Raw genomic sequence first — 26,297 nt, 5'->3', positions numbered from 1 at the left:
CAGTGAGAAGCTGTAGCTTTCCGAAGAACGGTTCATAGTTTGTATACATGTGAATAGGATGACTTTTACTCTAAGTGTGTATATGAATGTTGGTGGTGCGTACTACTTTGAACCTAGAAGAGATGCGGAATGACTCCAGATGGATTGGCAGTAAAAACCTGTGGATGCTAACGTGGAAGCGTGTAGACAAACGGAGCTAAGAAGGGCCGACAAGCGTGAAATGGCCAACACCTGCTGGATAGCTGGTCCTCCATCCCCCAACCTCGCCTTCCAGCCCACAGCTGCATGACACACATGCGCATGAGCTTACAACCAGCATGCTTGTATGGGTATCCGTGTCCTACTTCTTGTCCTGTGCACCTGCAGGCAGCCTTACACCCAAATATCCCACTTTCTCTCGGTAGTTTGCTGACATTTGCTTTTTCTATTGCGTCTCCTCCTGCTCCTTATCTCGCAGGTTGTCTTTCAGTGAGTTTGCGTCTGATCTCCCCCGCTGCTCAGAGAAGACTTCTGCCCCCCTAGAGTTATCTCTCCCTTCCCACTGCTACCCCCCCACCCTCCTCGTCTTCCATACCAGTATAGCTTTTTCTTAATCACAGCTAAGTAGTCTCCATCCCTTCGCGCATCCCTCTGCTAGGCTCGTCCCCAGAGGGTGTTCATGCGCTTCCATCCGTCCTCCGTCTTAGTCCGTACAGTGGTGACTCAAAAAAGTTAAGATGACCTCGTCTAAATCTGCACACATGGTCTGAGGGGCTTTCGGGTCTGTCGGAAATAAACGTCCTTTTGATTCGATGCGCGCGACTCCTGCTAGGAGGGAGCACAAGGGCAAAAGGGGGCCGGCGCGTCTTCGTCCTCCGGGTGGCTTCTGGTCGGTCTGAGTTGGTGCAGCTCTGTCCGCGAGTGTGTTTCTCCGGTCATGCGAGCGTTAGCCAGAGAACAGGTCCGGTGGAGCCAAGTCCGCCGGCGGAATCAAACTGGCCCGCTGCCAGCCGCCCATTAGCACACATGCACACACACCCCTCATTCGATAACTTAACGTGCTTGACAGTAAATGCTCCACAGCTATGCTCGAGGTGCAGACCGCCACGGTGGTATGCGTCTTTTTTTGGAAAGCTGCAGCAGAGGTTACTTCCACTCCATCTCTCTAATTACTTTCGGTCACTTGGAGCTTATGATCGCGCTGGACATGGCTTCAGAAGAAGCATGCTGATTTTGGGTTGTTTATATATACCTTATTTTCCCGACAAAATAGTTCGGCTGTGTCATATGTTTTACTTTCTCAAACCGACAATTGTGAAAAGGGTGCTCGAGGTGTGCCCCCTACTTGCAGAATTAGCGGAGTTATTCAGAATTGACTCTGAAGTTGAAGATATGAAAAGATTTCAAGAAGTCGAAAACGATTTCAAGAAGTCGTGATTTCAAGTAGCCCCAAGTTTGGTAAACAAATTATTTTGTATAGGCTATAGACAAGTTTTCTGAGCGAAACATGGTCGGCGCCATCTCTTTTCTGGTCCGGACTTCTGGTTTAGACTAGTGATGCACGATAATGCATTTTTCAGCCGATACCGATAACCGATAATTTCCTCCTCGTTCCAACCCATAACCGATAATGTCAAGCCGATAATTTTATTAAAGATTTATGTAAAATTTTAAAGTATACACAAGAGAAAATATTGCTGTGCAAAAATAATATTGCTCTTTTTTTTTTCAACATCAAATGTGAACAAGTAGTAGTAGTAGTAAATTCCAACATCTAAATAAAGACAGATTGTCTGACATTGTGTAATGGTAAACTTTTGGCAACAATTACTTACAGAGTAAATACATAAGTTGCACAAAAATGGCTTTAAAAGTATGCCATTCCTAAAGTATAACATTACTACACAGCAAAAACACAGCTCCTTAAGACTAGTTAAAGTCCCTTGTTTTCAGTGTAAATCTATTGGAAATAAGTTAAATTAACTGCCAGCACTTCAAGTATATTTCACTCAGATTTCTTGAAGAAAAATGGCCAGCTGAAAATAAGATTAACAGCCTTATTTTAAGCAATAAATTATTATACATAATCCTAAAAAAAAAAAAAAAAAAAAAAAAAAAACTTGTCAGAAATGTTCTTTATTCAAGAATATGTATGGTTCAAAACATTATTTGAAAGCAATTTTTTCTTGATTTAGGTGAAAATGACCTTATTTTTTTTAGATGTTTGGGCTTAATAAGAACAAATTGCAATATTTAGTTCAAGTAAGTGGAATAATCTGGCGCATTCAACTAGTCTTCAACACTCAAACAAGATGGGGAAAATTATTTGACTAGATTTAAGAAGAATGATCTGATTAAGACGTCATAAATTTAAAGCGTACTGAATGCATTACTGACTGGATGACTTCTTTGTGTCGTTTGGTGCATGTTACAATTATCAACTAACCACTGTGCCGTCATGATAAACATGGTTTGTTGACATCACCTGTGTAAATGTCCGTGGTAAAACTGATGTGATCGGCATGTCTTTCACGAAGAATCGTGGTCGTATAAACTGCATTATTTTTTCATCCAGGGATTTGGCTATCGGGTCATTTCGGGAATTTCCTCCCGCCTGTGCCCTTCAGTCCGCCCGGCTGCCAAATTAGCACCCGCGCCAGGCCTCTGTCTTGAACCGGAGTGGCGGTGGCAGCTAAGTTCGTACCGGATATCCGCCCGCCCCGGCCGGCTCGCTGCGGCGCATTCGGTGCATGGCTCTGCTCTCATCCTCTACCCGCCTAGGGCGAGGCGGCGGCGGCCTGCCGGACCGGCGGGCTCCGTCGGAAGACAGCTACTTGTCAACTATCGATCTCGTGAGGTGTTTAGCCATAGATGGGAGTTTACCACTCGCTTTGGGCTGCATTCCCAAACACCCCGACTCCGGGAGGACCGCAGCGTCTCTGTGTTGTCACAAGCCCCGTAGCTTCCTTTATAGTTTATTTGTTAACAATAGCTTTAGCATTCGTGCTAGCAGCAGCCTCATATTCGTTCCAAAAATCATTGTGATGCAGTTTTAAATGGCTGCTGGGTTAGTGCTAGTGGTGTTCAATGAGGACACTTTCTTTAGGCCTTGAGGAACTGTTTTGTAGATGGCGAGAGCATCGTTTATTTCATTTCACACATGGGAAAAGCAACGCACGCTAGTGAGAGCGCCTCAACAGTGTCAACACTGATGTGTAACACTGCCTCCTCTATGACGCCGTACTCCTAAACCCCTCCTCCCACAGAGGCTTCAGAGAGGGGAGGGGTTGAGCAGGCGGCAGTGAAGAAGTGGAGAAAACTGCTTGGTTGCGCACATTTGGAGGCTAAATCAAGTATATAATTATCGGATTGCATTATCGGTTGATTTTTTTATTATCTGTATTATCTGTGTGACGTCATAATTGCCATTATCGGCCGATAATTATCGGTAGCCGATATTATCGTGTATCTTTAGTTTAGACAGAACACCATGAATTGCGGTTGAAGTAGACAAAGTTTTAAACTACCAAATCAAATCAGAGGAACCCACGGAATCTCCAAAAATAGATTCAGCATGACGTAGATGACTCTGGAACCTTCTGTGCAGTGCATGATTGTGTGAACTCCTGGAAGCTCCTATATACAGTGTCTATATGTGTGTATATATATATATATATATATATATATATATATATATATATATATATGTGTGTATATATGTATATATGTGTGTGTGTATGTATATATATATATATATACGTGTGTATATATATAAGGGCTGTCAAAATTATCGCGTTAACGGGCGGTAATTATTTTTTTAAATTAATCACGTTAAAATATTTGACGCATTTAACGCACATGCTCAAACAGATTAAAATGACAGCACAGTGTTATGTCTACTTGTTACTTGTGTTTTTTGGTGTTTTGTCGCCCTCTGCTGGCGCTTGGGTGCAAATCATTTTATGGGTTTCAGGCTTCAGCATGCTCTGCTGACGTGATTGTGTTGATGCGAACTCATACCAATACAGTGCTATACAGACCAGCTAACGTCTGCATCCAGTATTCAGTGGCAGTTCTCGCTGTCTCATCACACTGTTTGTCTCTTATACATGCATCGTTTGTGAGTTGCATTCTTTCTTTGTATATATTCATGAGCATTGTGTAATTATTGGTGATATACATTTCATTTTGTTTGCATATATGGTGCAATGTAGTTACATTATTTGCTGCTTGTGAGCTAATTGGCTAGTGCTACTGCTCAAATGGAAACGTGTGCGTATACTTTGTGATATTTTGTGACTTGTGCAAGTTATTGGCACAATGTTTATTATTTTCAATTTTACAATAAACAGAAACGTGCCCTTGTCAAGAGAATTTATGGCTACAGTAAAGCCCATTCAACTTTGCCTCAACGTCTGATTCCTCTTTGGAGCTTCTGTTGTTCGCTATCTGTCAATGTGTGTACTCACACACATTGAGGACAGAATACAGAGCAAAAATAACATTTGTATCTCTCAAAAAAATAATGTTCACAAAAAGAAAAGCACCTCGATCTGTATTAATGATGCTCAGACTTTGGACAAACTATTCAAACATTTCGTTTAGCTGTCGTTTAGCTCAACAAATACACTGGATGATGATAAGTTCTCCGCCACAGGTTTTGGCCATCCATTTTCCTTCAGTAAAATCTTGCAAGAAGAGACGTCACGAGATTTAAGGCTGTTTCCGAAAAACGGCCTTCGATGAAAACACGCTTATACTTTGCCGTCATTTTTAAAGTATGTCTTTTATTTTGAAATGGAATTTGGATGTTTGTGAATCGTTCTCGAATCTTCCACGGCCGAATCGCGAATAATCTAAGAATCGGAAATTTTGCACACCTCTAGTAGATACCCAAATACAATGCACACTTTTCCTCCCAAAATGCACTTGTAAAATCATGGGTGCGCGTTATACACAGGTACAGGGATGGAGACAGAAAGATTCATCATGATTCATTTTCCAGTGTCAGCATGGACCAGAACAATATTACCTGATACGAACGACAGTGTCAGTGATAAAATAATCAACTTTTATGTTCGTGTAAATCATTGTTTTCATGATGATATTTTTCACATCTAATAAAATTAAAATGCTTTTGTTGTACAATTATTCTATTATTTACTGGTATTTTTCTTACCTTATTGTCGCAACATGCCGGCTTATTGACACGGCCATGTTGTCTTGAAGGGAACGTATACAGCGATCCGTTTCTTACAAATGTTGACCGTGTGGCGAGCTAGGACAGGAGTCTGAGGAGCGTCGTATCACGGAGCCAAGCCGCGTTGTTATGTTGACATCGATACTCACAAAGTAACAATGAAAGTCTTGCATGCAACTCGCGGGAGACATCTGTTTACTTCCGTCTGTTCCCTTAACTAAACTCTCCCGGGGGAACTACACAACTTGTCAACATTAGTTCCGCAGGTGAATTCTGTTCAAACTTGCTACACCCGGGGAACTACACAACTTGTCAACATTAGTTCCGCAGGTGAATTCTGTTCAAACTTGCTACAACCGGTCACTTTGTGAAAATTATTACCGTAAACTGTGAGCAATTACTACAAAAAATTCTATTGTTAAAAAAAATATTTGACAAAAGAAATAAAAAAATGCAGATTTTACTGGTGTTTTATCATCATATCCGTGCCGACTATTACGGGATATGGTGTCACCATTTTGTTTCGGTAATACTTCACTCTGATTGGTGGAATGATGTCCGTGAGTTCGTTTCGTTTCTAGTGTGAGCCGCTCTTTCCGACCACCGGTAAGAAACGTATAAAAGTTCGAGACACGAGACTTATATTTATTGGTGACAAAATTAGGGTGCGCTTTATGCACGAGTACAAGAATTTTCCCTATATTTTACGGGTAAATTAAAGGTGCGCGTGATACACGGGTGCACGTTGTATTTGGTTATCTACGGTTTTAGTGGAACAAATGGTCTGGTTCAACTAATACCACATAAACATCACATTATCAGTGCAAGGTGTCAAAATAATGTGAAGCCTCCCAGTAAAGTAAGAATAAAGCCTCACAACATGGAAACAATTATATGGTGTTAGTTTGTATACAGTGGGGCAAATAAATATTTAGTCAACCACCAATTGTGCAAGGTTTCCTACTTGAAAAGATTAGAGAGGCCTGTAATTGTCAACATGGGTAAACCTCAACCACGAGAGACAGAATGTGGAAAAAAAACAAACAAACAGAAAATCACGTTTGATTTTTGAAGAATTTATTTCCAAATTCGTGGAAAATGAGTGGAAAATAAGTATTTGGTCACCTACAAACAAGAAAGATTTCTGGCTGTCAAAGAGCTCTAACTTCTTCTAACGAGGCTCCACTCGTTTCCTGTATTAATGGCACCCGTTTTAACTCATTATCGGTATAAAAGACACCTGTCCACAATCTGAGTCAGTCACACTCCAAACTCCACTATGACAAAGAGCTGTCGAAGTACACCAGAGACAAAATTGTAGACCTGCACTAGGCTGGGAAGACTGAATTTGCAATAGGTAAAACGCTTGGTGTAAAGAAATCAACTGTGGGAGCAATTATTAAAAAAAGGAAGACATACAAGACCACTGATAATCTCCCTCGATCTGGGGCTCCATGCAAGATCTCACCCCGTGGCGTCAAAATGATCACAAGAACGGTGAGCAAAAATCCCAGAACCACACGGGAGGACCTAGTGAATGACCTACAGAGAGCTGGGACCACAGTAACAAAGGCTACTATCACTAACACAATGCGCGGCCAGGGACTGCACTGCCAGACGTGTCCTCCTGAGAGCATTTGGATGATCCAGAAGAGGACTGGGAGAATGTGTTATGGTCAGATGAAACCAAAATAGAAAGGAGTTGAAAGTCTGTGTTGCCCAACGACACCCCCAAAACATTACTGCTCTAGAGGAGATCTGCATGGAGGAATGGGCCAAAATACCAGCAACAGTGTATGAAAAGCTTGTGAAGAGTTACAGAAAACGTTTGGCCTCCATTATTGCCAACAATGGGTACATAACAAAGTATTGAGATGAACTTTTGGTATTAACCAAACACTTATTTTCCACCATGATTTACAAATACATTTAAAAAAAAAAAATCAAACAATGTGATGTTCTGTTTTTTTTAGGGCTGTCAAACGATTAAAATTTTTAATCGAGTTAATTACAGCTTAAAAATTAATTAATCGTAATTAATCGCAATTAATCGCAATTCAAACCATCTATAAAATATGCCATATTTTTCTGTAAATTATTGTTGGAATGGAAAGATAAGACACAAGATGGATATATACATTCAACATACGGTACATAAGGACTGTATTTGTTTATTATAACAATAAATTAACAAGATGACATTAACATTATTAACATTCTGTTAAAGCAATCCATGGATAGAGGGACTTGTAGTTCTTAAAAAAATGTTAGTACAAGTTATAGAAATTTTATATTAAAACCCCTCTTAATGTATTCGTTTTAATAAAATTTGTAAAATTTTCAATCAAAAAATAAACTAGTAGCCCGCCATTCTTGATGTCAATAATTACTTACACAATGTAATGGGTGCTGAAGCCTATAAAATCAGTCGCACCCAAGCGCCAGCAGAGGGCAGCAAAACTCCATAAAACACAAGTGAGCGTTGCACTGTACTGTCATTTAAATCTGTCTGAGCGGGACATCTGCGTTAATTGCGTCAAATATTTTAACGTGATTAATTTTAAAAATTAACGCCCGTTAACGCGATAATTTTGACAGCCCTAGTTTTTTTTTCCACATTCTGTCTCTCATGGTTGAGGTTTACCCATGTTGACAATTACAGGCCTCTCTAATATTTTCAAGTGGGAGAACTTGCACAATTAGTGGTTGACTAAATACATATTTGCCCCACTGTACATCGTTTTTCTCTCCACCCCACCTCCTTGTTAACACAGTATACATATTGCAGCGTTTCATCTGCTTCATTCAGCGGCATGTGTTTCAGGATGTCTTCTCTCCCTAACCCACTTATTTTAATTCCATCTTTGGCTTGTTAGAAGGTGTCCGCATAGGGCTTGCACGGGGAGCCCCTGACGTCTCCATTACTTCACGCTGTTAAATCTTTAAAGTGTTGTCTCAAGAAGACAACATTTCACTAAAGGATTTGCAACAAGACTTTAGGGAGAGAGAGATGCAGAGCGCTGACAGGAGCGACACTGAAAACTTGAAATACAGCCAGACTTCGATAGAGTTAGAACACTGCGGTTAAGTTTTGGCATTGAAAATACACTTTGACATTGTAGAATGTATTGACTTAAAACAAGTATTGCGCTGGAAAAGACTGCTTTGAAAAAAATAACCGAGACATGAAAATTAAATCCTTGCGTTTCCTTATTTATTTGTATTATGTTTTTCAATGTCAGTCTGTACAGACTTTCCTTTCATAACATTTTTTTTCATTCAAAATTGCCTTTTGTCATCTTATTTTGTTGTCAATAGTCTTGGTTTTACCTTTTCATATTTTTTTCTGTCATTTTCCAAGTAATTGGCACCGTTTTGACGGGTTGTGAAGGTGAAATCTTAGGACTGACATCAGAAAAACACAATGTCAAAATACAATTCCATCATTTTCAGTGTCAGTACTTCACCTTGTTTTGCCTCCATAGACCTCTGCTGAGGTGGAAAATCTGGACTTTTCAAAACAGCACAGTGGTTTCTTGGATGTTTGAAAGATATATTTGTATTCACCTACTTTAAGAATCGTTACTCCTGCTTTCAAGGCAGGTTATATTGCAATAAGCGTCAATCATACTAAAAGCCGTTAACTCAAAAATATCTGGATAATATCATCAGTAAGGATTGTCTTCAATATTTCTCTGTTAAGATGCAATATGGCTAAATTCGTTTTAAACATGGATATAATGGTTGTCACATTTTGTATGGCTGATGTGGAAGAGAATCAGGTCAACTAAGAATTTGGCCAAGATTGGTATTTCACTATGGACTACTTCCCCATTGATATGAATGCAGAATGTATTTTGGTAGAGATTACTGTCAGGTTGCATGTAGCAGTCCTCCTCGGAGCCTGAGGTGATAATGCACTTCTTGTGTTCTATTCGCGAGCAGGCGCCAAGGGGCAAACTGTCGCCATTGTGTGTGTGAATTGTGATGTTTAGTGCTGCCCTGTAGGAGAAAATGAGGGTCAGAGGGTGTTTTTCAGGTAAGGGGGGGCTATATTGATTATTGAACTAAATGGGGACTGTACCAAACATTGAGAAATGTTTTCCATTGTGTTTGCAGCAATTCACACACCAGTTTCTACTTTGCCGCAGTTCTTGCAATCTCTGGATGAACATTTTTCAATGGGAAGTGTTATTTTTTTACGTTTTTTTATAAAAGTACTGACGAAACAATATTTCTGCTGTTCAATAAAAAATAGGAATTATTTTGTAGTGTTATGTCTGCAAATAGTGGCCGGGTGTTTACTGATCTTCAACATTAGCTGGATTTGTGCAAGCTAATTTTGGGAGTGATGTTAAACAATTTTAGTAGTATTCTAGGTAATGCTTTCATGCTGGTCATTAAACTCCCACTCACTTCCTGTTGAATTTGGGGCAAATTCGGGTCACGTCCTGGTGATTTTGGGTGAAATTATAACAAGTGAAACTGAATTTCAACATTGAACTAATAATGGAGAAACTGCACAAACCTAGGAAACTTAATAAAGAAAGTAAGTTCCTGCTATTTTGGTTGGCAACAATTAAAATAATTGTTTGCCGAGATTCCAGGAATGTAAACACAGAACATTGTGGAGTGATAAAATGGGTGTACTGAAAAATTACCTACGTAGGTTTCAATGTACTCCAACAGGCTGTTTCAGCAAATGGTGCCATCACGAGCATAGTAACAAAATAGCCAACAAAAAACATGCTAGTTTGATAAATGGAGAGCTATCCGATTATTCTGCATCCACTTTCGAGCACTTGCATCACAGGCAATTTTGCGTACAATAGTTCATAAATGATCAAAAGTGTTGACCGCCTCAATAAACTTGGTAAACAGAGCACAGGACCTTATAGTTTCTGAAACGCAAAAACTCTGATCAGTAACCGAAGTGATATAAAGTACTATGGTTAGCTGTAGTGCACGACTGATGTGGCGATCTAGAGCAGGGGCGACAAATGTGAGCGGCCCGGCAGGGGATCCATTTTGGCCCGCGGGGTTGTTCTGCCTGCTAGGCATGTTGTAGCTCCTTCATACTGTACAAAGGGTGCGTACACCTTTTTCATGGCCAAATTCAAGCACTTTTTAAAGGGAAACTTGGACATAAAGACTAGTAAGCTCTACTAGGCCACAATTAGGTGCACTTTAAGATTTGTTTGAAATGTAAAGTGCGTTATGAATAAAAAGCATTATTATTATTATTATTATAATTGTTCTCTTTTACTAAAATGTGTTTTTAGAAACAAAAAAAATATTCCCATTGATTTAAAAATGTATAATATTTAGTACATGTTTTGACCTACGGAGGGCGCCATGTTTTATGCGCGCAGTAGACGCTCGGGGTGATGACACTACCGGGTTACTGCAATTCCCTCTACGCGGCGAGATGTCCAACACATGCGCACATCAGTTAAAAGTAGCGAGTACTTACTATCTTATTGGCCCGAATATAGGATGTTTTTTTTGCATTGAAATAAGACTGAAAAACTGGGGGTCGCCTTATATTCGCGGTCTAGACGTTATACCCATTCACGACGCTCGATGGCGCCAGATATCAATGAAGCGATGTTCTGTCATGACAGATCTCAGCTACTCTCAAGTTTAACCAGTTTGCATTATTTTATAGCAATGTTTTTCCTTATTCAGATTTGTTTCAAGACTACAGTTACAGTTAGACTTCACTTTGATGGTTAATGCAGTTATTGCAATTTTGTTGTTTTATCCCAATAGATTGGTTTATTTACATTTCAAAAACCTGAAGCCATTCATTTACGAATGTGATTGCACTTTAGTTTACTTTCAGATATTAAGATTTGAATGAGGCAAAATAACATGTTTTTTCGCTCAAGTATATTGTTATAATAATTTGTTTCAGATGTACTGTAATTATTTTCTGTATAAAAATTAATTTGGTGTTCAAAAAGTCTTTTTTTCAAACTTGAGTCTTGAAAAAGAGGGGGTCGTCTTATAATCAGGGCCGTCTTATATTCGGGCCAATACAGAATTTGTGTTTTTATTGAGTCTTTTATTACCTGTTCATTGCCTTAAAATACATTTATGTATGTGTTTCCCTCTCATACTTTTAGGCATTGTGTTTTCTTGTGGTAGCTTTAAAGCAGATTGTTGATCTGTAGACCACATTAGTGACGCAGCGTATTTAAACCACCCTTATTTGATAATACTATTTTTAAGTATTTTCTTAAGGCATCTTTAGTATGTTCTGTCTGTATGCATCTAAATAAAACAAGCTGAAAGCCCAAGGTAGTACTTTGTGGGGGTCAAATTCGCCTCTTGTAGCAAATTTCGCTGGTGTAGCAAATTTTGGCATAACTTTTTTTTGTCATACTCTCATCTTGTATCATCCCTCTTTCCTGTTCATTTTGCTTTTGCTGCTCGTTTTGTGAAATATCGACGGTGCTGTCATGCTCATTAATGTTCCTCTCGTTCAAATTGAAAGCGTTGAACAGATGACGTGTTTATGTCGCTAGTAACCATGTGACTTCACCGTTCTGCAACCTCAACAACAATGGCGACCTACTAGTTAAATTAATTTTGCAAATTGTATAAAAACGAAAACATCAAGAGTGGGTTTTTATATCAAATTATTAAGTCACAATAACGTTTATCTTTTGAGAACTACAAGGTTTTCTATCTGAGGATCCCTTTAAGGACTTTTAAGACAAATTGTCCAGTTTTTCTAGTACCTTTTAAACAATATCCCAATGTTTTGTTTTGTTTTTTTTTACAATGAGGCAGTAATAAAATACGGTACCTTCTCGCAAGTACGCAAACGTCTTCCAAAATGTTCTAAGACCTGGGAGGCTGGAGAAATTATGATTTAAAGGCAGACAGGCTGCCGAACAATATTGTGTACCAAACACTTCCGAGGATTTTCAATGTCTTGGCACAATATTCAAGCATTTTTCAAACCTTGAAAACACGACAGTAAAATCCAAGCATTTTCAAGGACCCATACGAACCTTGTGTACATACAAAATCAGATTAGTGCCGTAAAACCGTAGATTTGGGTGATCGAGGGCATGCACGACTTCAATTGGTTCACTTCCGTGTCCGCAGTTAAATTTGTTCATTTGCCGTCTTTCAGTCAGAATGGTTGGACGTCTAGCACTGTCAATGGCACCCATGTGTTAACAAGGAAGTGATCAAAAACTAGGGGTGTGACAAAATATCGAAATGGTGATATATCGTGATACTTTGTGTCCCAAAAGGTTATCGATATGCTCCTGCCAAGAATCGAGATATCATTTTAAAAAGGTGTCAATGTCAAAAAATAAAAAAGGAACCAGCAAGTTGATACCGAAATCTTCCACCATAATAGTGTCTCAGTGAACTCTAAGGCTGCATTGATGATGCTTGACGCCCAATCCATTTAGACTGGGAACATTCGTTCATTTTAAACCAGAGCATTCAGTCATTCTGTCCGATTTTCAGGGCATTTACAGGTCACTTACGGTTCATTTTAGGGCATTTATAGGTCATTTCCTCTTGAGTTTGAGTCCCTGCCTATTCATTTGGGTGATTCCCTGGTCACTTCCTGTTGTGTAACTCAAAATAAACAGGAAGTGACCTGTAAAATATCCCAAAATCAACAGAAAGTAACTGAACATCAATAGGTAAATGATCTTAAATGGCCCAAAATTGCCTCATTGCCTGGCATTGGCTGCCACTGACGGCCATAGACGTTCAATCCGTTTGAAGTGGGGGATGGCAGTTCAAATGGATTGAACGTCTTCTAGTGATAAACTCTTATCTAATTCACACCAGAAGCTTGTTTTTCTGTTTATTAGTTGTTTTTAGAATATCCTGAATTATTTCCTGACCAATGTATCGATAATCGTTGTATCGCCATATCGTCAGATCATCGTTATCGTGATCTTTGTATCGCAGATCGTATCGTATCGTGAGGTACCAAGAGGTTCCCACTCCTATCAAAAACCAACTGCCATTCACAACAATGGATGTCCATTTCACTTATACTGGAAGGACTGACTGTGAATGCTCATCTTCCAGTGCCATTAAGTTCACATAGGCTATGTTCATATCGCAGATCTTAATGCAGAAATCAGATTTTTCTTCATGTTTTTTTTTTGGCGTGCTGGTTCAGACTGCCTTTTTCCATTGAGCCCATAAATGTAGCACGCATGCGCACTAGTCCGACCTGTGCTGAGCAAACTGCCCAGCATGCGCTCAAGCGTCAAAACAAATGCCTACAAATGCTGGCTCTACGTCATTCTAGGGCGATCATATTTTGATTTCCAAAAAGAGGACACAAAGAACTGACATAAACATTGCCCGTTTAGTCTTATATTCAAAGTTTATACGGCTTGATAGAACACATGCATGCACTGTGCGTGCATGACGCACACACATATGGGCAGTTTGCCCCGACTCTCAGTCATGTAAGCCAGGGGTCCCCAACCTTTTTTGCACCACGGACCGGTGTTATTTGGGTCTTTTTTTCACGGACCGGTGTTCTGACCAATTTTGCAACCCATCAAAATTGCAACGATGCGGTTCTGCGCATGCGTGTAACGTTAAACATAGCCGCAAAATGCGCAAATGCACCGATTCCAAAGTAAACACTACAAACTTTCTTGAAAGAAAGGAATATTAACTTACGTTTGATCATGGAAGGACTTGTAGAAAAGTTCTCCTCAGATACATCCTGCCATGTAAGCTGCACACAACAACTTCACACCGCTCTCACCATTAATGACTTCGCCTTGTCATTAAACATTAATTAAGAAGCCCGCTTCACAAAGATACGATGTTGGAAATTGTAGCAAGGTTTTCAATGCTCTTGTAGCGATTTCAGGGTATTCCAGAATGACTTTAATCCAGAACCTCAGAAGAGTTGTTGTCTCAAATGTACATTTAATAAGGTCGCCGTCATTTGCGATCTCTACAAGTTGATCTTCCTGTTGTACAGACATGCTCGAATCACTCGGTTTATTCACAAACGGGTCACGAATCCACTCCTTCGCAGTTCGTGGGTCTTCAAGGTTGTAGGCTCGTCAGGTGCCCTTTTCGCCGTAAAAATATCTCCAAAGACGTCTGTTTCCCAGTCATCTTCGCTCGTGTGGGGGCTAATTATTTCCGGGAACAAATGTGCTGCGCCCGCGGCCGAGCAATACGTTATTATCGAGGACATCAGGACAAGCGCACTTAGAAATATTGCTCATTTGGTGCACAGAAAGAAAACCGAGCATTCTCGGGGTTTACTCCCACCAAAAATTTTTATTAATTTTTTATGACTGTTGTCGACCCTAAAAGCCAAGATCAAGCTAGGCGCTCATGCATAGCGCCAAGCTGACGTAGCTCCCTGCCTCTTTCGCTCTTTGCTGACGTAATTGCGGCATGAATTTCAACCACATACGAAAGTGACCTCGATTGAATGTGAAATGGTCTACTTGTATGCGACCTGTCCCGTTCATAACGTCAAGTTAATGCCTCACTTGAGTCGGAAAAACACAAAAATATCAGATTTGTGCATTAAGACCTGCGGTATGAACCTGGCCTTATTTGGCCAAAAAATAACTAGTCCAGCCCACATGAGATCAAATTGCCATAAATGCTGATCCTCGAACGAAAATGAGTTTGATACCTCTGATCTAGAGTAATGTAAAGTAGTCTAGAGATAGGCCTGTAATTATTACTTCTCCCTTTTTATGCAGGGAAAACATTTTCCCAAATCCTCAGGACAACACAAGAGGACAAGGACAGCTTAACGATATGTGATAGTGATTTAGCAATTAAGTGGGCAGAAAGATGGGGAAAGGATCAAGATTATCCTTGCCGGCCGATTTCTTAGAACCAATTGCTAGAAGAGCCTCCAACAGCACATGATCAGAGGACTGTACAATAGGAGCGAGCCCAAAAGCACAGTCATTAAAAATAAAGCTTGAGAACGATAAACCGATATGACCGGATATCTGGTTTTACAGGTGAGAGATACAGCTGTATCGATAGTAAAGTTACCATTCGGCAGTAATTAGTAGAGACGTGCGAAATTTCCGATTCTTAGATTATTCGCGATTCGGCTGAGGAAGATTCGAGAACAATTCACAAACATCCAAATTCCGATTTATAAAAGCGGAAATAAAATACAGTCAGCGCGGTCTTCGGGACGGAATGAGGAACGGAACCTGACTGCGGCCGGTAGCCGCTACAAACAGCGCCCAGTTGTTAGTTGCTACAAACATACGGCAACATACGGCTATGGTAGATATCACATATATGTAGAACTAGCTGCGAAGTGACAGACTTGCCGGCACTAGTAAACAGCCGCCATGTTAAAGCAGTAGACTTCTCAAGAAGGCTCTGTTGTAGCGAACCTATTTACTCTTTATCTAAAATACCCTAAATTGGCAAAATCTTGACTTAAATCGATCTTTAAATCATGAAACGTTTTTAAAACTTTGACATGTCAAAAGCAGACAGAAGGGAAATTATGGAATAACGGGAGCAATTTTAACAACTTCAACGGTTGATTCACAACATTAAATGAATTGAATGTAGTTTAAAGCTGCTGATACAGAATGGGGACTTGAGTGTTTTAATTACTTTTTTTAAACCGGTAACTTGATACTGAAATAGTAGTTTGGTTTAGCCTGAGATGATTTTTGAACAATTTTATAAATAAATGTACAAAACATTAAAAAAGCGGGGGGGGGGGGGGGATCAATAATCGATTTATAATTGAATCGAAGCCTCTGAATCGTAATCGTAATTGAATCGTTAGGTGCCCAAAGATGCCCACCTATAGTAATTAGCCATTAAATATTCAATGAACCGATACTAGAGAGAGAATTCAGCTATCGCGAGCACAAGAATCGGCTTCTAATGCCTAGTTCCAATTCATTGCTTAATATAATAATAACGTAGCTTTTACTTCACATGCTGCGCTTGTTTCATTCACCACACAGCGCACTTAGATTGTGACTGCACGCATGATATAATATGGACAAGCACCACTCACAGTAGTAGTTGCCTTAACTTCCCATGCATTTCGGCAGAACCGCTAGTAGTCGCCGTCATTACTCGATCGTGACGGGCGTGTCATAACAACGCGAGACCTAACAAAACTACTGTAACGCACACTCCGTAGCGTTTTCTTCACAGCCCAAAATGAAACGAGTAGTGGCAACGAAGCAACATGCTAAAACAATGGACAGTTTGAGCACCATGCCAGCGACGTGCAGCAATTGATTTTCAACGCACCCAGGAAAACAAAAGTCCGACTTTGAAGTGATGAAGGCAGCCAGATCTGTTCGCATGGGACAGAGCTAGTGTGAAGCGGTAGAGAGATCTTGAGTTTTTAACCCTGAAAAATAACCCACTACAATGGTGGAAAGGGCGGCATATTGTTTCCATGAAACAGTCTACTTAAACATGAACATGAGAATCAGTTCCCAATTATACTAGTGGTAAAGCATAATTTATTATTTATTTATGATAACACTAGCAGGTTTAATTATTTTTTTCTAGAGCTGCTGCGTATAATTAATATTTTTTGCTTGTCAGATGTTTACGTTGAAAGTTTGCACTTAAATTACTTATTGTGTTCAAAACACTAGGAAATACAGTAATTAAATTACTTCACTTTATTGCTGTCTGTCACTGGAGTTTTATTTTATTATCAATCCCATCCAACAAAATGACGGTCATGTAGTAAGGTTTATTTATGTATTTATTTATTTATTTTCATTAAAAAATGAAGCATAACATTGGTATGGAATTTTGTTGTTTAATCTTGCTATTAGAAATGTGGTCTTTTTTATATGTTTGAAATACTGTACGAACACACACAACAAATGTTTACGATCATATCGTTCTTAAACTGTATCGAATCGTATCGACTCGCTCGGCCTTAAAAATATATCGTTTTTTTAATCGAATCGTAACCTGTGTATCTAGATACATCGGCTTCATGCCAGAGATTCCCAACCCTATTAGAAATATGGACAGCTGAAGTAAAATGCTTATTACTACTAATTGGAAGTTATATGTTGCATTGTTAGCTGGCATGTAAGCACACAACTTCCTGGAGTGCTCGTATCGGTATTCTGGAACTCGCTTTGTAAAACATAAGATCATCTTTAATACTGCACAGGGAAATAATGTGCAACATGCCGTAGAGGCTCCATACTGTTTTGGTCAGTGCTGCGTTTTTGGTATGACCTAGTAAGTCGTGTAGTTACCCGAAACATAAACACAAGAATAAGAGAGGGTGATTTGTAGAGCTTGGGTGAATAGTAAAATAATCATGAAGTATAGCCACATGACATGATTAATTTCCTTCCGAGGGCTTACGTCAAGGGACGAGCGCGGCGTGAGGGAGTGCAAGGAGACGTAACATGACAGAAACGCGGGTGTAAATTAAAGATGGCATGGAAAATGGGTTTAGAGGAGACATCTGCTAGAGCGTGAGCTGAGATGGAGAAAATGGGATCCGGAGGAATGGAGAGAGGCTTCTATAAAGAAGGGCAAGCGCAGGTGTTTGACGGTAGCATTACTAGCAATTTGTTTCATTAAAATAATCGCCGTTACCAAAATAATTCAGTTGGCCCTCTCCTCGTATTCATCGAGAGGGCTCGTGTCATATTGCATCACAAAATGAGTGAATGACAACAAGAGGACAGGGCTGATTGGTTTTCCACAGCGGCTGCCGGTTAATCCTCTGCAGTGGCTGCCGGAAATGCGAAAGCCGGAGCAACCGAGGGAACGGTGGTGAACTTTAAGAGCAAAGGGGTTTTGATCAGTTTGGCAACCGGGAATACATTTGAAACGTGTCACCCGGAGTTATTTGCTTTTCATTGTGTAGCATAATCTCACAGACGAAAGAAGCGTCGGTTCTTTTGTCTGTTTTTCTGAAAAGAGAAGCCTGTGTTCTTTCGTTTGATGCGGTGCGAAGAACATGCAGTATTTGACACATTGCACAATAAATATCCTAATGCACTATATGACTGATAAAGACTTTTCTTGTTATCAAAACCTCTACATAAAGTTCCTAACTTGATGAGGCTGTCCTGTTGATAGTCTTTGGAGAGGTTTATGTTAGCATTTATAATGGAATGTATATATATAAATATATATATATATTTTTTTCTTTTCTTTTTCTTTTAAAACCTAACAAATAAAGGGGCAGCCTTGCATTCAATTGCCAACACATATTAGATAAGTCTACAAGCGAGCTAGATGTTATATTCATAGCCAGAATTCATTGTTGGAAAAAAAAAAAAAAAAAACATTACAACTGGATGAAGACTGAATATTTCATTTTTAGCCAAAGCCTTATGGAGCTGATGAAAAAATACGATGTGAATGTACTTCCTCTGCCCTGCTAACTTGTGAGGTTAGCAGACGAGCCTTATACTGTATATTAGATTAATGGGAAATTGGTCTTTCAAAAAATAAGTTTCAAGATTATATTTGTAGTCCTATTGAGCTGGCATAAAACCACAAGCTCATATTAGCTCATGTAGCATTAGCTTAGAAGCTACATCTTATTTATACATGTTACATTGATATGAATGTTTTATGATCAATGAATTATTCATCTTACAAAAAAAGCCACAAGCTTATATTACCCTTTGTAGCATTAGCTTTTAAACATAGCAGACACACAGCTGATGTTATATTTATTGAATTCATTGTTAACCAATCATCATTAACAATGCATGATGGAAGCAGGCATGTTTTAATGTTATGTATGAATTCAAAGTCTGATCAAGCTTTAAAAAAAAAAAAGAGTACCATAGTTATGGTATTAAGTTAGCTTAATACCCCTGTTATGACGTAGTGCTAATGTGAACTCGGTGTTAAAATGCCTTTGACAGCATAAAAAAATCTTAAATAGCATTATTATGTGAATTACAATCATATTTTGAGACGATTCAACTATATACAACAATTTGGCAAAGCGCAGATGACGAGAAATTAGCCTTTAATCTGCAGTTTAGACCCACCTGTCATTATAGCACTCTAGCGTCCCTAGCTGGATGATGACGCCGGCAGGGTCACGATTTCATCTGATTTAGAATTCAGCCCATTGAGGGGGAAGATTCAGAACGAGGAAAATACGACACAGAGCAGCAAAATGTCATCGTTGTTTCAATCTCTCTACTCCAATATTTTTACAGGATATTCTTTTAAGTATGTTCCTCCAATTGCTAAATAAATGGTATGGTCATGACAAATAAGTCTAAAAATGCATTTATTCAGTACAACAGGGCAAAATTACTGCATAATGGTCAAAACTGTTGACTTCTTGCACCTCCCGAACGGTATTTCATGCCACCAGAGTTCGTCCGGCGTTTGTCATTTCCCTACCCCGGCTTCAGAGACGGAGGAAAGAGCGTAAACAAAGCAGGAGGCGTGACAGCTAGCCGACATGCTAACCCGAACCGAGCGGCATTTCCAAGTCTTATTCACGCCTTTCAAAAATGAAAAAGCATACAAAACAACCCCGGATCATCTCACACGGCGGCGGGGTTGACTGTCTTCACCGACAACTTGCGGCGAGCAAGTTACAGCAAGTCGTTCCCCTGCTGCGTGCAGGAGTGCTCATTGACGGGGAAGCAGCTAAAGAATGACCGCCGGAAAAAACGGCCGACATCGGAGGAGTGCGTGGCTGCCTGAGCCCAACCCAAGGATAGTGGTCTATTCCTGGGCACACGAAGAGAGCAGAGGGGGCTGGAAGTCTGGACGATATGGCGAACCGCAGACAAGAGCGGGTGGCTTCACGAGCATAAGCAGAGTATAGCGTTCTCTCAGCGGGCACGAGAAAAAGATCAAGGGAGGTGTGCGACAAGCCGCCGGTCGTCAGCCGAGTGGCCTTCTCGGTGGACAATTAGCTACAAAATGCAAGCTACCTCTTATTAAAACGTGTGCCATGATCCCAGTATTTGACATAATACAAAACAGTTAGTTACTCACTTCCTCGTAAGTCCAATGGTCCCACCGTTGTCGGACCTGTTTTGGCAAATCTCCGGGGTGAACGGCAACTTTTAGAAACCCCAAAAGGCTCACACGTCTCTTCCTGGTGCAGCAACAGAAACCTGCAGAACATTTGGCTGGCGTGATGCAAAAAATAAACAAATTAATCAGCAAAATCAGCTGAATCCGCAGTCCATCTGCATGCAGTAAAGCAAAGCCATACTGTGAGATGCTGACCCGGGTGACGTCACATTTGCATTCGTCCTCAACCCGAGAATGGAGCCGGAGGTCACTCATTTTCATGGCGCGGGATTCAAAAAATTGAATATATAAATTGATCGCTTCCACACACATTCATGCGGTCCATTTCATTCAGGAGCATAAAATACCGCGTGAAATATGAAATAAACATGCTTTTTGCTGTCATAGGCATTTTAACTCATTCACTTCCAGCCATTTTCACCGGTGCAACCCCCTTCGCTCTCGGCCGTTTTTACTGGATTTTGACTGGTTTTGCAAGGCCCACAGAAAATTCTGTTCTATTGTCATATAAACATGGAACCCACCAAAAGAAAGATTAGACTCTCTTCTTTCAGCAGGAAAAAAATGTTAGTTCATATCTTTTTTCATTCTTTAGAAAACAGCATTAGAAAATAGCTTAGTTTGAGCAATTTCCCAATTTCTGACGAAAAAACAGAACTTAAGTTTTTTTGTAAACGCATACATTTCAAACATAACTTTGACTTTAACACAGCTATTTTTTGCTTTAGTTACATCCCAAACATCTGAATAATGTTTTCCTTTTACAAAATAACATAAACAACAAGACAAATAGAGCTGTTGTTAGCCAAGTAACAATTTATGTACACATAACTGAGAGATGACGCTGTTTTGGCTGCGACGGCCGGGGTAAACTTTTCCCTCATCGCCGCCTGTCTCATAAAGATAAATTTTTTTGAGTCTTTCCAGCACGGACTCAACGGCATCGTCCGCTGCACTGGTGGTCCTGGTCGTTCTGCTCGGTCGTCTTGCGCCTGGCATCCCGGGCATCCTCCCGGTTGTTCTGCTCGGTCGTCCGTCGCCTGGCATCCTGGATGTCCATTCGGTCGTCTTCCGCCGGCGCCCTGGCTGTGCAGCCGGCCGTTCGTTCCGTTGAATTGGGTTGGGGGTCTTACCAAATGCGCTACTGCCCTCCAGTGGCTAGTTTTATTGCTTTAAAATGGATTTTCAGCTTTGTGCTTTGGAGCTAAATTGAAGCAGAACCTAGAGATGTCTCTTGTTAAAAAAAAACGTAAAAGACGTATAAATACATCTTTGGGACACCGAAACAATTAAAAATAGAACATATTTATACGTTTTTGGGTGCAAATGAGTTAATACCACTGTTATGATATAGTACTAATTACGAGTGGGAACCTCTTGGTACCTTACGATACGATTTGCGATACAAAGCTGACGATAACGATCTGACTATATGGCGATACAACGATTTTCGATACATTGGTCAGGAAATCCTTCTAGGACATTCTACAAACAACTACTTTACAGAAAAACAAGCTTCTCGTGTGAATTGGAATGAGTTTATCACTAGTAGAAGTCCAATCCATTGGAACTGGGAGGATGGCAGCGGAAAAACATTCGTTCATTCGCTGCCATCCCTCCCACTTCAAAGGGATTGAACGTCTATGGCCGTCAATGCCAGGCAATTAGGTAATTCTGGGCCATTTAAGATCTCACTGGAACAGCACCAAACCAAAGTTCCAGCATCATCACCTTGTCCAATGCAGATTCTTGACCCTTGATACCTTGTCCAATGCAGATTCTTGACTCTTAACAAGGTGATGATGCTGGAACTTTTGTTTGGTGCTGTTTCAGTGAGATTTACAAAGATTATTGCCTGAAGAAGGCATCAAAATTCCCTCAGTCCTTGATGATATGGGGCTGCGTGTCAGGCAAAGGCACTGGGGAGATGGCTGTGATCAAATCTTCAATAAATGCACAAATTTACATTGAAATTTTAGACAGCTTATCCCTTCAATTGAAAATATGTTTGTCATTTTCCAAGATGACAATGCATCATGCCACAGAGCTAAAACTGTTAAAGCATTCCTTGGAGAAAGACTCATCCAGTCAATGTCATGGCCTGCAAATAACCCTTGACACCTTTTTAAAACGATATCTCAATTCTTGGCAGTAGCATATCGATAACCTTTTTGGGATACAAAGTATCACGATATATCAACATTTCGATATTTTTGTCACACACCTAGTGCTAATGTGGACTCTGTGTTAAATATCCATCACTAACAAAGAAGTTCAGATAACATACAAGCATGGATGTAATTTCATTCACAGTTTTATCACGCTAACAAGGAAAGAAAATATTTTACTTGATTAGCCTATGACTCGGCAAATAGTAATCAAGAACTGGAACTGCAATTATAGTGTAACATTGTGTTGTACATATGAGTAACTTACAGTTAATGAAGCACTGATTGAAAAACATCTTCAGGGTTTAATTTGGTTGCTTGTTCTCTTTCCTGATGACACTTGTAATGCACAACAACCCATTTTGTTTGGAGGACGTTTTTAATCTGTTGCCTCACAGTGGAGTAAATCCTGACGAGGCAGGGTTAGCGTTTGCGCTTGCTGACAACCGGGACTGGACAATGGTCGCGGGGTTGCATGCTGGGCAACTGGCTGGCCTCCCAAAGAGCACCTAGAGCCCTGAACCCTTGGCACCCGAAAGTCGGCGCCTGTGCCAAGCAGTCTCGCTGCTGTGCTGTGTTGTGATTCCTGTGGCTTTACTCAGCTTCTAGCACACTCTAGTAAATCTCCTCCTTTATAGTGCCAATTGAAGCACGTCTGTGGTGCCAGATATTGCTAAACGCAGAGCAGCGGATGCTCGCTCGGATCTCCTGACCTAAATCATCCGACACGGTGATAGGAAGCTGACGATTACAGCGCGTCCGTACTGTTGACTATTCCGCCGGCAAAAGCACTACCAGCTTCAGAAATTGAGATTGTTGTTCCAGTATGTTTCCTATTTTGGAAAAATGCGTGAATTTGTTTACTTTGGTACATATTTGTCCAAGTAAATGTCATGCGTGGCGACTAACTGGGGCTCGCCAGAAGGAAGATTAGGAGCGTTATTGTTTGAGTAAATATGGTAATTTAATGTCTTGCGTTTAGTTTTTAGACAAAACAATTCAAGTTCAGACTGAGGCTAGGTATTGCTTGCAGAGTTTCAATGTTTAGTCTTTTTGCTGTCAAACATCCTTTTTGAAAAAATATTGCGTTGCACATGGGAGAGGAAAGTATGAGTTGCGAGAGAGTGAGCGAGCGCAGTATATGGCTGACGAGTCATCCGGGAGCTCTGATTTAGACGCTGCCGCTTCTTCTCTGCAGTGTTCACGCGCCGGAAGAAATACTGCGCTGTGGATGTCAGCGTCCTTGCCTGTTGAGACTCCAAATAAGTCCAAATAGAATATAAGAGGCTTCTTTTTGGGATTCTACCAATCAAATGGACACTCGTATTGGGAAAGGGGAGAGGAGAGGAAAGAGAGAGGGACCGGTTGTGGTGGCGGGGGCTCTCTGTCGTGCTTTTCCTGCATGCCTTCCAGGAGGCGCTGTCATTCTGCTGCATCACTTTGTCACTCACTCACCCTCTTCCTTCACCTCCTCCTGCTCTTCTTCATCTAATTCCCACCCTCCGCTGCTCCATTCATCATTATCAACCCCCGCATGGCCTCCACCTGTTCCGCCGCGCACACACACAAACACGTGCCATTCTCTTCTACACTCCCGAAAATTGCGCGTGACTCGCAGCAAGCACTTCCCACCGGCCTCGCCTACTCCCCTCCGCCACCAACGTCTCTGCTTCGTGATTTGTGGCCAGGCGCTGCGGCGGCCTTGTACGGATGCTTGGCGGATGAAGGGCAAAGTGTCAGAGACCTCTTTGTGACATGGTGGTGGGAATGGGGATGTGAGCAGTTGGTAGGCAGCAAGGGAAATGTCAGAGTAGCAAGAGGCTACCTGGATATATGCTACTTAACCCTAGAGCATCCATGCTGTTCTTTTGCTTAAAGGCACACAAAATAATTTTTTTTTTCTTTGTTGGAGAAACTGTCTGACCTACTTGACTAGCCTTATTTGGGTTGTACTTACAGTTCTGCACAAAAGTCAACAGTAAACAGTGTGAATGTACACTTGGCAGGATGACACACTATAGACAATATCTCCTCTAATCTCAGAAGGGGAGCAGGGGCAGGCAGGGTTCCTACTTGGATACGTAACCGATTAAGAATATTTGTTCCTGTAAATGTCCCCAGCATCTCAGGGTTCAATTTAGGGCTGCAACTATCGATTATTTTAGTAGACGATTAATTGATGAACTAGTTAGTTTAAATAATCGAGTAATCGGATAAGGAACACAAAAAAAGTAAAATACCTGAGCTGAGCCTCAACCGGTTTGAAAAAAAGAAATAAAAGAAGGTCTAAGTACAAAAGAACAATTGGCTAACTTACATAGCAAAAGTCCGCTAGCTTAAATGCTTTAAGATGCCAACTTTATTATTATTTTTTTTTTTACAATGCTCTTAATGGTTCGAACACATATTCCCGCAAAAAACGCGCTAAATAAACCTATAAACTAAATTACAAATGCATTTAAAAAAAAAACAACAACAAAAAACATCAATTTAGCTTATGTTGGTCTTAACAGGAAGCAGCTGGATTCAGCCATGTGAAATGAGTTGTTTTCATATTCACTTCACAGGCAGTATATCCACCCAAATCAATAAAACTAAATACGGACACTTTCAAAACAAACCATTACAACGCCTTTATTAAACAAATACTCAAAGCAGCAAAATTGTATCTTTTTTTTCTCAATGAATAACACTAGTTAATCGATTAATCGTTACAGCACTAGTTCAATTGATGCTGATTCTGAGTTGCAATTAGCATCCAGATACTGTAGATAAAGCCGACATAGTAACCATACAAAATCAGAAATCTTTCACCTACAGTAGGGTTCGGCAATTTTAAGATTGCGATTGAAAATCGGAAAAATATTCATCTTAGTAATCGGACATGTTATATTTAATCAAGCATATGCAGAGTGCCTAGTATGCCGGATTTTGAACAGTCCCTTTTAAATGTTAGTGGTTTTTGGTGATTTTTAAACTCAAGGTCATGTCAACTAAAAAGCTAAATATTTGAGCTGTCAAATGATTAAAATCTTTAATCGAGTTAATCACAGCTTAAAAATTAATTAATCGTAATTAATTGCATTTCAAACCATCTATAAAATATGCCATATTTTTCTGTAAATTATTGTTGGAATGGAAAGATAAGACACAAGACGGATATATACATTCAACATACGGTACATAAGTACTGTATTTGTTTATTATAACAATAAATCAACAAGATGACATTAACATTAACATTCTGTTAAAGTGATCCATGGATAGAAAGACTTGTAGCTCTTAAAAGATAAATGTTAGTTCTTAGAAGATAAATGTTAGTACAAGTTATAGAAATTTTATATTAAAACCCCTCTTAATGTTTTCGTTTTAATAAAATTTTGCAAAATTTTCAATCGAAAAATAAACTAGTAGCTCGCCATTGTTGATGTCAATAATTACACAATGCTCATGGTGCTTAAACCCATAAAATCAGTCGCACCCAAGCTTCAGCAATGGGCGACAAAACTAAAAAAAAAAAAAAAAAACACAAGTAACAAGTGGTCATGGCACTGTGCTGTCATTTTAATCTGTTGGTGCGGGGCATATGCGTTACTTGCATCACATATTTTAACGTGATTAAATTAATTACCGCCCGTTAACGCGATAATTTTGACAGCCCTACTAAATACACATTAAAAAAATACTTTTTTAAGCACTAAAATATGAACTATAAGTTAATACGAGTATACTGTGGTGGATGAAATAAATTTTTTTTAAAAATTAAAAATTAAAAAAAAAGATCGGAAGATGTGTTAATCTCCATGAACCAGAACGTTTGGTAGACAGTGATGTTTGAGTTGGGGGTATTCCAAAAATCATCAACGCTTCTAATGCCCAAGCTAACTGGCTAGCTGTGTGGCGTGACC

At 40.0% G+C, this 26,297-nt stretch overlaps 1 protein-coding gene across 3 annotated transcripts in view; it reads left to right on the top strand.

The window, feature by feature from the left end:
- si:ch73-22o12.1 (nectin-2) overlaps window positions 1-26,297 on the top strand; it is a 332,756-nt gene that overhangs the window by 155,797 nt on the left and 150,662 nt on the right. The gene's annotated exons all lie outside the window — the stretch shown is intronic.

The sequence above is a fragment of the Corythoichthys intestinalis genome, chromosome 4 (assembly GCF_030265065.1).
Source record: "Corythoichthys intestinalis isolate RoL2023-P3 chromosome 4, ASM3026506v1, whole genome shotgun sequence".
Taxonomy (NCBI): domain Eukaryota; kingdom Metazoa; phylum Chordata; class Actinopteri; order Syngnathiformes; family Syngnathidae; genus Corythoichthys; species Corythoichthys intestinalis.
Note: the sequence above shows the minus strand (reverse complement) of the source record. Positions and strands in the feature narration are given on the sequence as shown.